This window comes from Macaca mulatta, chromosome 11 (genome assembly GCF_049350105.2).
Source record: "Macaca mulatta isolate MMU2019108-1 chromosome 11, T2T-MMU8v2.0, whole genome shotgun sequence".
NCBI classification, from domain to species: domain Eukaryota; kingdom Metazoa; phylum Chordata; class Mammalia; order Primates; family Cercopithecidae; genus Macaca; species Macaca mulatta.
In genome coordinates this window covers 94059844-94076107 of record NC_133416.1, presented here as the reverse complement: position 1 = coordinate 94076107, position 16264 = coordinate 94059844, and positions in this window count along the sequence as shown.

Genomic DNA, 16264 nt, shown 5'->3' with positions numbered 1-16264 from the left:
CTTCCAAGCAACATGTAGGAAAAAAATATGTAATGGTATTCTCTCCTAAATCAGCAAGTTTATTAATATTTCAGGACCTCTAATTGGTACACACAGAGGGAGGAAATGAAGCCTGACTCTTTAGTTGCTGCTTATGTGCATGTGAGGCATGAAATGTCCTATATTCAGTCAATGACTTGCATTCATCTTTACAGAGGATTCCAGACTGATCATCAAGTTGTTTTCAAATTCTCCTTTAACTATATTTCATATATCAAAGTGTTATAGTCGACAGAAGATAGGATTGATGATAAGACAAACTAAGTTTAAATCTGTTAAGCTAGTTTGTTTAATTGATCTCTATACACCTCTGTCTCATTGTGTGTATAATGCCACCAGTGGTATCTTCCTTTTACATGCTTGTGGGTAGTGGGGATCACATACATTAAATAACAAATACACAGTTTGTGCATAGCATGTGCTCAATAAATGGTACATATTTTTGAATATATTTTTTCACATATTTTCCCATAAGGATGTTCTAGTTGAGATTAATTTGACTCTTTAAAGGTGTGTGTGTGTTTGTGTGTGTGTGTGGAGGGGGGTTTTGGCTGTGTACATGTGTATTATCACATGTCTATTTAGCAGTTTCAGTAATAAAAATAATGCATTGAGTATGTGGGTACTGTTTGCAATTAAAGAACCTATAGATAGTTACACATAGATAAAACTGAAAAGTGACTAGTTTGGGAAATCACTTGGCATGTTCTATATGGTTATCTAATAGCTAAATTATCAACCATAATTTGCCAGAGAAAGCAGAGAGAACGATTCCTCATTTCCCACTTTTACATTTCCCCAAAGGATATGGAAATAGAAGACAAGACAATAAATCCTCTTGCTCATTATGCTGTGCCATTTGCCCTTTTCATTTGCATTTTATTTTGATACAGTGGCTTATCTAGTGATATGGCCTTAAATTCTAACTGCACAGAGTAGTTCAAGCATACCAATCCATCCCTCAAGGAACAAAGCAAATATATGAAGACCCTTATTAAAATAAGAGACAGTTTCTGCTTTGAAAAAATGCTAAACATTTTTTAATGAGAGTAAAACTGTCAAATGTGAATGTTCAATTCAGCCAGATGTTGACCTTAACTGTGAATTTAAATCTTTACCAAAATAGTATCCATGCTAGAAACTGTTTTTACTGGGTCTCAAGACTATTGAAAAATTCTACATCTGAATTTCTCAGATGCATCTCATATTAAGTTAAAAATACACAGAAAAATTCCTTAAGATTCTGAGTTATATGGGAAGATAAATTCAACACAACACATGTCTGTCTTTAATTTTTGTATTGATATTTGGAAACACATTGATATTTGGACAATTTTGGAAACAAAATTTTGTACGTGTTTCCAAATATCAATACAAAAAGTAAAGACAGACATGTGTTGTGTTGAATTTATCTCTGTACAAAAGGGAACCACCAACTAATTGTTTTGAAAGTGCATTACAGGAAAGTATCTAGCATATCCTAGCTAGGGCAAAATGTGGACACAAAAGCAAGTACCTGCTGATGAACAATTTGAGTTTGTTTTTATTTTCTCTAGAGTCAGTGTCTGTTGACAGTGCCAATCCTGCCTTAAACCTACAGATGCTCACCTACACACCAATAAAGAGACATTTTAGGCATCTGACTTCATTTATAAAAAGATTCTTGAAGTTCTTGTATTATTTTTGGATATTTTGACCCAATGCTTAAGGAGATTAAAGCCTATGTTATAATTTCAGCTGTGTTTCCTAATCTGTAAAGGTGTGTGTGTGTGTGTGTGGTGGCTAGGGGAGCAGACGGTAGGTAAGCATATTCATGTGGTGATATGGATCAAATGACAAAATGTCACAAAATACTATTATATGGCCTTGTAAAGCAGTAAAAGGTAGTAATGGTTATTGTTTCTATCATAACATCACCAGATCCAGGTCCACCCTGATGTTGAGTTTGCTGTTATTTAGTTTGATTTTCAGACTTTGCTTGTGGTCACAGATTTGTGCTCACCTACTTTCTTCTTCTGTCCATGGCTAACTGCAGGCAAATATTTCCATAATGTTAAACCCTGCCCCTTTGACCCAAAGTTAGAATTAAATGCTTTGGCTTGGCCACTAATCCCTTGAGCCATTTTTCCCTCAGGAAATTATCTATCTATCTATCTATCTATCTATCTATCTATCTATCTGTCTATCTATCTATCTTTGACATATCTATATCTATATTTATCTCTATCTATAGATATATCTATAAGTATATAGATAGATATAGATATATTTAAATGTTAAGATCTGGAAGCAACCTAGGTGTCCATTGTTGGATGAATGGATAAAGAAAATGTGTTATATATACACAATGAAATACTATTCAGCATTAAAAAAGAAAGAAATTTGGTTATTTGTGACAATATGGATGAACCTGAGGACATTATGCTAAGTAAAATAAGCCAAACAAATTTGTAATGGGAAAGCAAATCTCTAAATTGAGTGATTCTCTCAATTTATATATAGTATCAAACAAATGGTAAAGGAGGCGCTAGGAAAATACTGGTTCACTTATCAAGTGTACCCTCCTCAGGCTTCCAGAACACAGGCTGCTAACTACTTTTTGTAAAAACAAACAAACAAAACAAAACAGGCAGAAAAGGTGGTTTGAATTGTGTCTCCCTAAATTTCATATATTGAAGACTTAACCTCCAGTATCTCAGAATGTGACTATATTTGCAGATAGGTTCATTAATGAGGGAATTAAATTGAAACGAAGTCATTGGAGTAGGCCCTCATCCAATAGGACTGGTATCCTAAGAAGAGGGAATTTGGACACAGACTTACACAGAGGAAAGAACATGTGAAGACACAGGAAGCAGATGGACATCTACAAGCCAAGAAGCGAGGCCTCAGAAGATTACAACCCTGCTGACACCTTGATTTTAGACTTGTAACCTTTCAATTGTAAGAAATAAACTTCTGTTATTTAAACCACCCAGTCTGTAGTATTTTGTTATGGCGGTTCTAGCAAAGTAATACAATAAATGTTTTGACTTTGTAGGCCACATAAGATTCTGTTGCATATTATTCTGTGTTCTCTTTCTCCTCCCTCTCTTTCACTCTTAAAAATGTAAAAGTTATCCTTAGACCATATTTGGCCAAGGAGCATAAGTTATCCTCTCCTAGGATATTCAGGGACTTTCAAAGCCTTTCAAAGTTTGATCAAATTTCCTACTTTGGTAAGGTGTTTTCTAAATTTTCTAAACTTCCATATTATGACACAAGATAGTCTAATATACAAATGGCAGCAATTATTTTTAACCTAAAAAATGTAACTAGACCTATTTCTTCTACCAATGTACCTCCAACAATCTCAATTTGATGTAAATATCTACCTCAGGATTTTAAGTTCACTGTTAATGTACACTTAAAAGTTTCAGTATTAAAACGATATATGGAAAAAAAAACACATCATAACGTATTTTTATGTTGAATACATTCTGTGGAGTAAATACTGTTACTAAATATGTGTTTTCTCATTTTTATTCTACTAGCAACCTTCCAGAGTACTTCCTATTATAATCATTTTACTGATGTGGAAATCAAGAAAGATGAAGCAACTGTCCATGATTACTTCGCATAAGTAGATTATGTGGTTAGCTAAGGTTTGGGTCAGAATCTTTGTCCCACAATCTCACATTTAACCAATATACTATAATGGCTCTCAAACCGTGGCAGTTTTATGTTTACTGTAAGAAAAGCTATAAAAATGTAGAAAAATATGTATCACATAGCACTGTAAGTGAAAAACAGGGAAGATAATATGGTGCTTATTTTAATCTCATTTACATATTTAGGTAAATCACAGGAATGATGCCACTCTAGTTAATTATATGATTTCTGTTTGTCTTTTCTCATAGAGTATGTGATTTATCTTTTTAGTAATTTTTTTCTTCAAAATATTTTAGTGAATGAGTATAGATAAATAAGTCAGACTTATCATAGAATAGCTAAAGAATAAAATGGTATAATTTGAAAGTTACAAAAATTTTGTGTTTAATTTTGCAAGTAAATAAGTTCATATGTAGTTTAATAATTCATGTTATGTAGATAAATAGTGAATAAGCCAAATGGACAAGTAGTTATAAATATTCTAATATACAGGGAGTAGACTTGAATGGTTTTGTGGAGGGACATGTTTGAGGAAAATCTTTGCCAGGTGGTAATTCTGCTTTGATTCGAAGAAGCATATGATGTTGTGTAAATTCCTGGGTTTTCCTTTTTAAGTTCAGTGATGCATCTGATGTGCCTACAGTATTTTTTGTAGAACTGAGTTTTATTTTATTGCCAAATTTGAATTTGTTAGAACATCTTTGAAAAGTAGGCCAGCACCCCCATGCGATATAAGTACAGTTGATCTACTTCATAAATTATTTTTCTGTCACCTCATTTTCATAATAGAATCTTTGTGATATTGTCAGATTCCCATATCCAATACAAGAAATATAATCATCATAAAGAGAAAGATTGTCAATCACCTGCCCAAATCAAGCAATGTAAATAAACAGGCTTAATAATTCCAGATTTTAATTGTAATATCTATCATGCCATTAAAATATATGCCTGTGCATATGTAGAAACTTAATAAAACACTGTTATTGTTTAGAAAACTGTTTTAATAGACCCTGTTATATTAGTCCTTAGTAGGCTCCTGGACACAGGAGAACAATACCAAAGCAATATTTCTTCAGCTATTTTTATTTGGACACATGGATAACTATGTACATTAAATTGCAATGAAGTTATTTTTATTTAATATGAATTTAGATTTACTATCTCTAGAACGATTTTGTGTTCATGTGAGTAGGAATGTAAATGTGTATGTGTGAGGGTGTTTATATACACATTGGTGTCATGCGTGTTTGTATTTTTTCCAAGCCTTACTCACAGGAGATTGAAAAGCAGATTTTTAGTCTACAGGAAGAATATGGGGAAGTATCTTCTTATCCCATCACAAATAGACCCTGAAGTGTACAGGATTTGGAACATTAGACGCCCTGTGGTTTATCTCTGACATCCTCCCTCTACATAATATTGTTCCTCACAGAATGATTCAAGCTTTAGAAAATTACCTACCACGGATTTTTCTTTCTTCTTTTCGATTATCATTGTGGGTTCAAGGTTGGGAATACTGAAGGAAAATGGATATCTTTATGAGAATAGGTAGAATTTACATGTAGAAATTAAGATTAACATGGCAAATTATTGAAAAAGGTATACTCTTCATGGTTGCCAATGAACGTCGGCAGGGGTGGGGGGGGCGCTGGATCTTGAAAATCAAGTTGGAATGGGAGAAATGCCCATAAAAAACTTTCTGAACATTTGAGTTATTATATAGTCTCCTTTGACCTTGAGATCCGTTGTATTTAGCATTAGTTTCAAGTCTTGTTTTTATCTTAAAACTCCTTCTAATTATCTTTAAACCTTTAGTAAATACCCACATACGCCATGAGGTAGAGGTTCTAGGGAAATGTAGAGTGGGGCTGCAATTGCACACAAAACCTTCACAGCTCCTCTTTAGGAGGAGGGTAACTAGAAAGCAGAGGCCTGAGGTGTAGATATCCGCATCTACCGGTCACAAGTTTGTTTGTTTGTTTCATTAGGAGCCATCTTGTAATAAAGAGGCAGAATGCAATAGAGCATGGTCTTAAATAGGCTGAGAGAAACTGGCTTTCATAAAACATGAGTAATCTCTAGGTCTAACCATTAAGTAGTTTGGGCCTAGAGAGTTGTTAGGGACTTGGGAGATACATACAGACACAAACAATACTATACGCATTAATCTCTTAAGAAACAATGATTATTTTTAAAGATAGTATCCACTAAATCTGCATTAAAGGAAAAATCTGCCCATATGCACACATAGATAGAGTCATGGATAGACAGACACTTAGATACATACATACTTAGAGACCAATACATACAGCCTTACGAGTACCCAAACAGAGACAGGCTGATAAACACATGTGGTGACAGAATAACAGATAGAAATTAAAAATGGGATAGGAATAGTCAGACCCCATGACAGGGGCAAGCAAACTAAAAGACAGTGTGAAACATACCACAGATAGAGATGGATGGATAGACAGGTAGACAAGCGCAAATGGGCATACAGGTGCAGAAACAGATGGATGGACTGACAAGAGGGACAGTGAGACTCAGGCTCAAGTTCAAACATGGGCAGACAGGTCCAGTAATTAATAGGCAACCCAACATAGATATAGACATGGGCATATGTGTATATACTTGCATTATACTTACACAGGAATTTTACCCTATATGTTCATGAGGTAAAATTAAGTAATAAACCATTTTCTTTTGTTTATTAAGGATACTTCTAAAGTATATCCAGCAATGAATTTTTTATTATATAAATGTAAAAAAAATCTATATGTATGTAAACATGTCTCGTAATTTCCCTTCATTTTATCTAGTACTGCTGTCTTTGGGTAGGGAAAACAAATAAAATAGTCAAGTTATTGTGAGGTTGCTGTTGAAATGTTACCTTAAGGTCTTTTCAAGCTCTGTAATGTAAGAGACAAGTCAGAAAAGAAATTGATCAATTTTCTTTCTCCAGTATAAGCAACGACAATTATAAAACAAACAAAAGAACAAAACACTTGTGCCTCCAAAACATTATTAATGTCAAAACCATTATTGCTGTTCTTAGTCATTTTGCTATAGGTCACTGAAATCATTTCTAAGTTATGAACACACTTGATATTTTTTGTTCGAAATAAGATGAGGAAAATAAAGAAATATAGAATACTCCTAAGATTGCATGAAATTTTAAAGCTTGAATGAATATATATTGGACCTTAAATTTTGTAGAAAGTTTTAACAATTACATTATATTTAACTTTCGATTTATTTGAAATAGTTACTCAATCTTTCAAATGTTTTACAATTATAAGAATATTTATAGGATGATAAAGCCTAGTGGTTGTTTAGGAGCTACTTTTAGAGGTTTGGAAGGATGTATAGACTATATAATTAAATGCATATGTTAATTAATATCATTAGAAAATATATTGCAGGTAGTAACTACATAGAATTTGTAACCATCCTTTCTTTTCAATGACAGGTGAACATAATCAGCCAGTATAAAACAATTTCTCATATGATGTAAAATCTACTATTGTGTATTATATATGATACTTGAAATTAAGGCAAACTAAGAATTGGGATTTGTGTTTTGCTATGAAGTTACTCTTGGGTGAGGCAACAGACAAAATTTTGCATTTTTATTAATATCTGAAAAGTATAAATGTGTATATAATATACCTCCCTTTAAATAGCTCTGTTGAGGTATAATTTACATACCATAGAAGTCTTTAAACATATAAGTCAACAACTTTTGGCAAATTTATATTGTGTACAACTATTACCATAATCCAGGTTTAGAATATTTTCATAATCCCAGAAAGAATCCACATGTCCACTTATAGTTCTCTCATTTCTCACCCAAGGCAACTGCCAGTCTGCTTTTTGTCTCTCTATCTTTGCTTTTTTGGACGTTTCCCGTAAATAGAATCATATAACATGTAGTCTTCTGTGTCTTGCTTCTTTTGCTTAGCATAATGTTTTTAGGATCATCATACTGTAGCATCATTTCATCTCCCAATAGCATCCCATTCTTTGTACATGCCAAATTTTCTTCATCCATTAACTAGTTCATGCACATATGGTTTGTTTTGGGGGGCTACTTTTTGTGATTGTGCACTGTCAAGGAGTGAAGACAGTACTTATTTTCCTAGAATTTCTATTAACCTGAATGTGTGTTTGAAAACCAACTAATGTTCAAATTAATTTACTCTATGTCGATATTTGTAAAAGTCATTTTTAAAAGCTAAGAATAAAGCACAAAAAACAAATTTTTAAAAGTTTGTTAGGAAAATATAGTAAGATTATGCATAATGTTATATTCTAGCCTGATAAGATTAGATTGCCTATTTTAGATATAAACTACCTTACTTGTTTAACATATCTCGGAGTAAAAATATAAATGATAAACATAAAATCTAGTTAAAATTATTTATTATTTTGCTTGTTTCCTGTTTAAAATGAAAAAGTTATTTTCTCTTAAAAATGTGATGTTTTCTGATTGAATAAGCTATTATAGACATATAAAAATCTACAGATAATTAGCTTTACCATAATATTTTATTCATAACAGATTTTCCATTTTAAATGCATTTGATTCTATTTCTACAATTTTTCTACATTTAATTTTTCCTACTACCATTAATTACTAAGTGAAAGCTCAAGTTAGTCTTCTAAATTTTTATCTTTAGAGATTCCTAATCTAATGGAAAAAAATGGGTATATATTTCCAAATCATGTAGACAGTTAAGGCTAATTATAAGTTAGCCTACTTATTGATAGGGTTTCTATCATGTTTTAAGTTACTGGTTTCCCAGAAAGCATATAAACTTTTTTCAAGTTTATACTTCATGATAATTTTTCTACTTATTTATTTACTTGTGATTAATTAACATGGTATGATGCCTTTATACATATTTGACTTTGAAATTATCAGCTTGTATATAAAGCAAAACTTACTTGACTTTTAAATGAATTTTTTCTGCCACATTTTTTATCTGTATCAGACAATCAAACATATGATTTACTAAAACACTTTCTTTCTATTTGTTTAACTATGATAAATGCATGTCTTTCCAAGGCATTTTTCTTTTGTTGAACTCTTAAGTACACATTTCTCTAAGCGTCATTGTGCGTTTATATTTTTCTATATTTGCTCTATTAGTACAGTTTCATTCATTGTCACATTTTCGACTTCATCTAAATCTACAACTATACTCACGACTTTTTCCCTTTGATTCTGACCTGGTAGTTATTGTTCAGTATCCAACAGATATTTTGTTTACAGGAAAATGCTACTGAGGAAAACTCAGTAGGAAATATTCAGGAAAGTGTAAAGAAAAAGTAGTGTCTCCTTTGTTTGTTGAGAGAATACTAATATTTGTCCATTTTATAAGGTTTTTGACCATGTGCATTGTTGCACCAGAAACAAAAAGATTTTGCGTTCTAATTAAATGCTCCATCTCCTATCTTTGTTTTCATGGATGCCATAAAATCAACATGGTCTCTCCCTGCTGCTAATATGGCCAGGCTTTACTCGGTTCAATTAAAATGATTTTAGGTAGGAGATCTCACACTAAAGTAGTTTTGCAATAAATAGAAATAAATATCTTGTGTCTGAAATGTTTTTGTTGTGATCTTATAAGTGATATCATTCAATTTTTCTGTGTGTCTATTAATATATGAATTGATTTTCCTAAGGAAAATTAAGTACCATATTATTTCTGTTATGTTAGAAGAATGGGGGATTAGTAGCAGAGATGTCTAGAAAGCTTCTTTAATTGGCTTTACAATCATTCTTTTTGAACAAAAAAAAATTATTTTTCTTTGTATTTTAGACAAATATACATAGACTAAAATTATAAAAGCACAAGTATAACATTATACTTACGAAGATTTAGTGGAACCTCCCCCCATTTCCCTTTTGTTTCAGTTTAACTGGATCACTAATTCCCAGGAGGAGTCGAAGAGTGCTGTAATATATCGGCCTAAGGAGAATCATATGCACTCACGTACATGAACTCTCTCATTCCCAGTCATGCCTACCCTCAACAAACCATGATTTCTGTTGGATTTTTAAAATTATAACTGTTACATTCTCATGGATAAAAATTTCAATGAACTGTTTTGAGTAAAAAGACATTTGCTCTTAGTTTTTGTTTTGCAAGGTGCCTTTAAACAAAAAGAATATGACGGCATCATTGAAACATGGACGTATCAATAATACTTTGGGTAGAATTTTTTAATTAACTTTAATAATGATTTAAATTACCATATTTGTAAAATGGAGTCAACACCGACACTAGACTTTTGAGAGTCCTCAATTGCAGCCAATTTTTATAAGCTAATCCTGCTCTGTCTCTCACCAGATCAGCATGAAATAAATGTGACCTCATGACTTAAACTAAGCCCTGGAATCTGGAGTAGCATCATGAAAACTCTAATCAGTTTTATTTGGATGCCTTTACTGGGGAGTCAAGTAAGGCAGGAAGTCTGTAGCCATTAATGGCTGATGTGCAAATGAGTCAGGGCAAAGCAGTTTAAAGAGAGCAATAGAGTAGAGGCAAGCTCAAGAAAGAGGTTGATTAGGTATCCCATAATTATGAAGCTGTAAGGGAGATGCAGTAACAGTGTGAGGAGCTTGTTGGGTCCTGGATACACTCGCTTTCTGCTGGATTCTGGGAGGCATCTAGTAATCTGGTGTCACCTCAATTGATCTGAAGTAGGCTCTTAGCACTATTGCCAGTCACAGTAACTGTCCTCACACTACAGTCTCCTTTGGAGAAAATTATTTTATTTTCTTTCCTTTTTAATCTCCAAGATCCCTTATTTTCATGCGTTTTTTTGTTTTAGTCAGAGGAAACATTTTTTATTTCACCTCCGAATATATAAACTTTTGTTCACTTGCATCAGACAAGGGGCACTGTAGTATCACACTTGTTGTATGCTTGTAAAAAGCTCAGTTTCTAGAGCCAGTGATGATAACTTTAAATCAAGCTCCATCATTTACTAGAACGATGTATTTTATGTCTTTAAATATTCTGTCAATGACCCAGATAAGTAAAATTAAATATTCTTCATGATGATATTTCCATTTTTCCGTGTATTTCCTACAAATGTGTCCGTGTATATTGAAGCTCTTATGTGATACATAGTCATTACTGTTTTATCTTCAATGTTGCTGGTATCCATTAATGTTATAAAGAGCTCTGATTTGTCTCAGTTAATAGTTTTGGCCTAAATATATACTTGTTTGTTATTGATACAGCGAACTCTGCTTCTTTATGTTTAAATTGTCTATATCTCTGCACATTAAAAAATATATGAATCACTTTTCATCAGGTTTATCTTATATATAGCAAAGATTTAGGATGGTTTTGTGATATCGGAAAAGTTTTTTCTTTTAAAATTATCTCACTGACTCACATTTATGAATTTGAGAAGTGTTCATGAGCTCCATCTATTTTGGATATTGGTAATAATTAGAAAAGTCAGTATTCCACATACTTCCTGATTTCTTACCCTCTTTCTTCAAACCTTGGTGTTTACATCACTTCTATATTTAGGCATTAAGTACATACCTTCTATTACTTCACCCAAAACCTCACATTAGTTTGAATCTTACATCTACAGATAAATGTATAAATTCCTTCCTACTCTAGAGGTTTTTCTAGTCGTTTTTGATTGACTTGTGTTGATCTTTTCTACTTAGATCAGAAACAGTTCATGAAAACATTTCTTGTGTATTCAAAATCTTTTATTGCTTTTATTCTTAAAAGATTATTTAGTTCAATATAAGTTCCTTGGGTCATAGTTCATTCCCTTGAGCATTTTGAAGGTATTTTTCCATTTTAATCTAGCAGTAAAGGCTCTACAAAAGAATTCCAAGATTGTATTTTTTCCCTCTTGTTAATTTCAGTATTAAAAACTTGTATTTTTTATTTTCTTCTCTCTCTCTCTTTTTTTTTTTTTTTTTTTTTTTTTTTTTTGCCTGGCTGTCTAAAGCATTTTCTGAATAAGAATTCTGCTTGATATCAAGCAAACTTACTGAGATACGTTCAGTGTTGACAGCTTGGGACCATTTTTTTTTTTTTTTTTTCCTCTAGGACATGACACTTCTTTTCAAGGTGCAGATTCTATCCTTTTTATTTATTTATTTATTTTTGGATTACAGTAGTTGCATCTCATCTGGAAGGGTTGCTTTCCTTTCCAAGACCCCCAGTAGATGCTTAAACTGCAGATAGCTTTCCATCTATATACACACCTTTTCCATCTTAACTATCATGTACTGTAGCCATAACTTTTGCAGTTTAAGAAAACTAGTACAAATTTATTTTTCCTTATTCACAATCTACAAATGGAAGATTCATTCTTAACCTAGATCTTAGCGATCTAAACATGCAATTTACTTTTTGCTTATAAAGTAGAAAACTTTGACTTTTTCCCTTTAAACATCACTTTACAGCTTCCTTTTGGCATAGTCAAATTACCAGCATCTCTACTCTTGTGCTTTGGGGCTGTTTTTAAACCAAGTGAGATTTACTTGAACACATGCACTGCAAATATGCCAGGGTCAATCTGATAAGATTTGACTGCCACTGAGATGATCTGAGACAGCCACTCAGGAACTAATGGGCAGGTGAGCATGGGTACCTTGAACTAAGGGATGATTCATGTTCTGGGTAGGATGGAGCAGGACAGTGGAAGATTTCATCATGCTACTTAAAACATAGGCAATTTAAAGCTTACACATTGTTTATTTCTGGAACTTTCTATTTAATATTTTCAAACCGTGGTTGACCATGAGCAACTGAAACCCTGCGTAAGTGAGGATTACTATATAAACTTTTAAAAACTATTAGTTTTGTTTTATTATTTACATTTTATTCCATGGGAATACACTTACACAAATGTTAGCTCTCCTTATCTATGTTTCACTTCTACTGTTTTCTCCGTATCACTTATTAGCCTTTTTAAAAAAATAGATAAAATGTTTTCTTTCTTTAACCTGTATTTTATTTTCTGTGTTCCTTTTGATTATTTTTTTTGCTTCTCTTTTTTTTATGTCTATCATTTTATCCTTAATCCCTTTTAACTCTCTTTAAAAATTATATTTTTTATTTTTGCCCATTTTCTATCCTGGATATCTTTTTTTGATACTTTTATGATTGTATTTTACTCTTTCCCTGAGCTTTGCCAGACAATATGACAATTATCCTCATTGTTTTCTTATGTGTTCCAAGAGATGGTGAAATTCTGATTTATATTTCTGCCCTGTAGACGTAATTATCTGTTTTTTTCTGTAAAATTAAAATTTTCAGTAAAAATTAACAGATAATTACATGAAATTAATGGAAATTGGTTACCCACTCTGAGGTAAAAATTACGTAGTGTGGTTTACCTATTTTCTTTAGTTATTCTTTTGCTATAGTTTCCCTTCTCTTTTTAAAAATTATAGATTGAATTTGTGTTGATTTTTACTTATTTTATAGACATTTAGATACTCTAAATTATTAATTTGCAAGTAAGTCCTGTAGGTGAGTGTCCAGGGCTATCTCCCAGGCTAGGAAGAAACTAACTTTTGAGGGGCCTGGAGAGGTGGCTCCTACCTCCAATTCCAGCAACTCAGGAGGCTGAGATAGGAGGATTGCTTGAGATCAGAAGTTCGAGACCAGCATGAGCAAGATAGTGAGACCCTGTCTCTTCAAAGAATGTTAAAAAAAAAAGCCCACACTGGTAGCACACACCTGTAATTCTAGCTACTCTGGAGGTTGAAGCAGGTGAACGCTTGAGCCCAGGAGTTCAAGACTGAAGTGAGCTATGCCCTAACTTAGTTTTAACACAAATGTAATTTTGTTCTTGATTTCTTTTCTTAATTAATGGTTTTGGATAATGTATTTGAAAAAATAAACAAACAAACAAAAAAAAAAAACAAGCGAGTGAAAGGGAGAAATGCCAAGTGAAAGCTATGTTGAGGCAAAGTGATTCTAGTTTGAGCCTGAGTTGTGGTTTGAGCCTTCTATGATTAGAAGTCGGACTTATTGGCGGGGTGGGTAAGTGTGAAAGACAAGTGGACCGACTCAACTAGGACCTATTGGTATGAGGGGCTGAAGGGAGAAGTCAGTTGTGGTTGACACTGATCTTCTAAATTGTATTTCCAAAGTTGCATCATGATGTACCAGGTTCTTAGCAATCTGGTCTGGACTTGCCAGCCATCCCATTACTCGTTTGCAGGAATGATGTTACAACAGCATGATGTCTTTTACACATTCTACCTTTTTCCAGTGAAGTATTTTTGTTTATAAAGATCCATTCTTTTAGAATATTCTTCCTTCGATCTTACTAAAGTTGTACGCATAACTCAAGATTCTTGTCAAATATTACAGCGTTCATCAAATTTACATAAACATTATTTTTCATCCCTTACAATTTTATCACAATTTTTGTACCTCTTTTATGTTGCTTATGTCATTTAACTGTGTTTATGATAACGGTATTCATTATATCTTCCTCAGAAGGAGCTCTCCTGATGCTCCACTTTAGATTACACCCAATCTGTCTGTTATCCTTTTACCTCATCATATACAAATTACAGTTATGGGTTTATTTTGTAATTATGCCTGTCTTCCCATTAAATTTAGGTTATAATTGGCTGGGTTGTATGTTTAGCAAACAGCCTAATGGTAATAAGTGCTTAATAAATATGTTTATTCATTCAATTAATAAAATTTATTACATTACCTTATTGTATATAAATCTCTTCATTTCAGAGAAGTGTGTTTTATAGGTACCACTTTGTAACTTATCTAGTATTTGACATCTATTGTTTCTCCATAAATATGGGCTTATATATTTATAAGTTATAAACTTATACTTTATAACTTCAGATATATATTTATAATTTATGAATCTAACCCACCTTCTCATAAAATAGATTCTATATCCTAAGAGCTTACCTTTATTTTTAATTATTAAACATCCACCAAAAACATATACTGTGTTTTCTTAGGTACAAGGGTGAGTGTGAAGATTTATCTCAATAAATTATTTTCCCAAATTTGAACTGGATACAAGGGTTTCAAGAAAGGCAATCAAAAGCTATTGAATACTAAATATATGCATATATTATAAGAGGCTCAATTGCATCTGTGTTTCTATCTGTAGAGTACAATTTCATACTAGAAATTATGTATAAATGATGAATATAGAGACAATTTAGTTACATTACTTATACTACTTAATTGTTGATGACACTAGTTATTTACTTAATTAATTATTCATGTCGGTTAGACATAGCAGTTAAAATCTTGTCAGTATGAGGCAGCTTCATTTCAGGTACTCCAGAGAACCTCTGGAACCTTGGGATATCTCACAACCATTCTATAATTCAAGAATATTTGTAATGATTCCAGTGTTTATGGATCTAAATTATTTCTTTATGCTTTTAGTAAAAGTCATTCAAATCAACAAATATTTAATACATACTAAGCCTTTAAACATATAAAATAGGATAATCTCAGCCTTTCTGGAAAGATCTAGACATATAAGAAAATAATTGAAAAATATGTAGTAGTACAGAGATATAAATAAGTATCAGCACAAATGGAACACACAGTCAGGAAAACAACTCAGCCTTTAGGAGAGTGAGTTAAGGAAAATTTCCTTGTATAGGTAATGGTGAGCTTATGCCATATTTCTTTGAAATAGCAACCTCACTTCTAAAGTTTCAATCTAAGAAGATACACAGATATAAAAAGATATATGTCTAAGTAACTTTATTGATACATTTTAACAAAAACTTTGTAATCAACCCCATTTTTACTAGTATAATGGAAGTTAAATACATTATGTACTTAATACATCTTGAATAATACACAGTAGTGAAAGCTGATGATTTAAGCCTATATTTATTAAAAGAGAATATTTTCCTTTATTTTGCTGGGAGAAAACATAATATAGTATGTGAGACACCAATTATGTAAAGTGGACTAACAATAAAATGCTGCCTCTCTATGTCCTGTAGTTCCTGATTATTTCTTAATTCTCTTTTGTTGTAGTGACATTGTTCAGGTTTCATTGATTGGCTCAAATCCAAAACAGTTATCAAATGCTTAAGAATAATCCTTTAAAATACACCAAGAATTCTGTAACACTCATCCAAGTAACTAAAAACAGTATGTTAAAGAACATTGAAATCCTTGCTAATAATTACAGGCAAATTTATATAAATAGAGACTTTTATTTTATAACTTAATTAAAACTTATTAATAAGGCAGATCTAAAATAATTGTAATAATTTTCTAGAAACACTGAATTCTATTGCCAACACTATGAGAAAAGGATTTCAATCCTGCCAAAGTGATCTAAAAAATTGCACACTTAAAGAGAGTCAAATCCTAATCTTTTTACTATAAGCAAATAAGTAATCTAATTTTCTTATTTATTTCTTATTTTACTTAATTCATTTGTAAGACAGGAATATTATATTTGTTTTAAAATTTTCTTACACATTATTTTGCAGCTATGAAAATTTCATGCAAATGAACATGTCATAAAAGGTGAATAATGAACATATCATTGCATA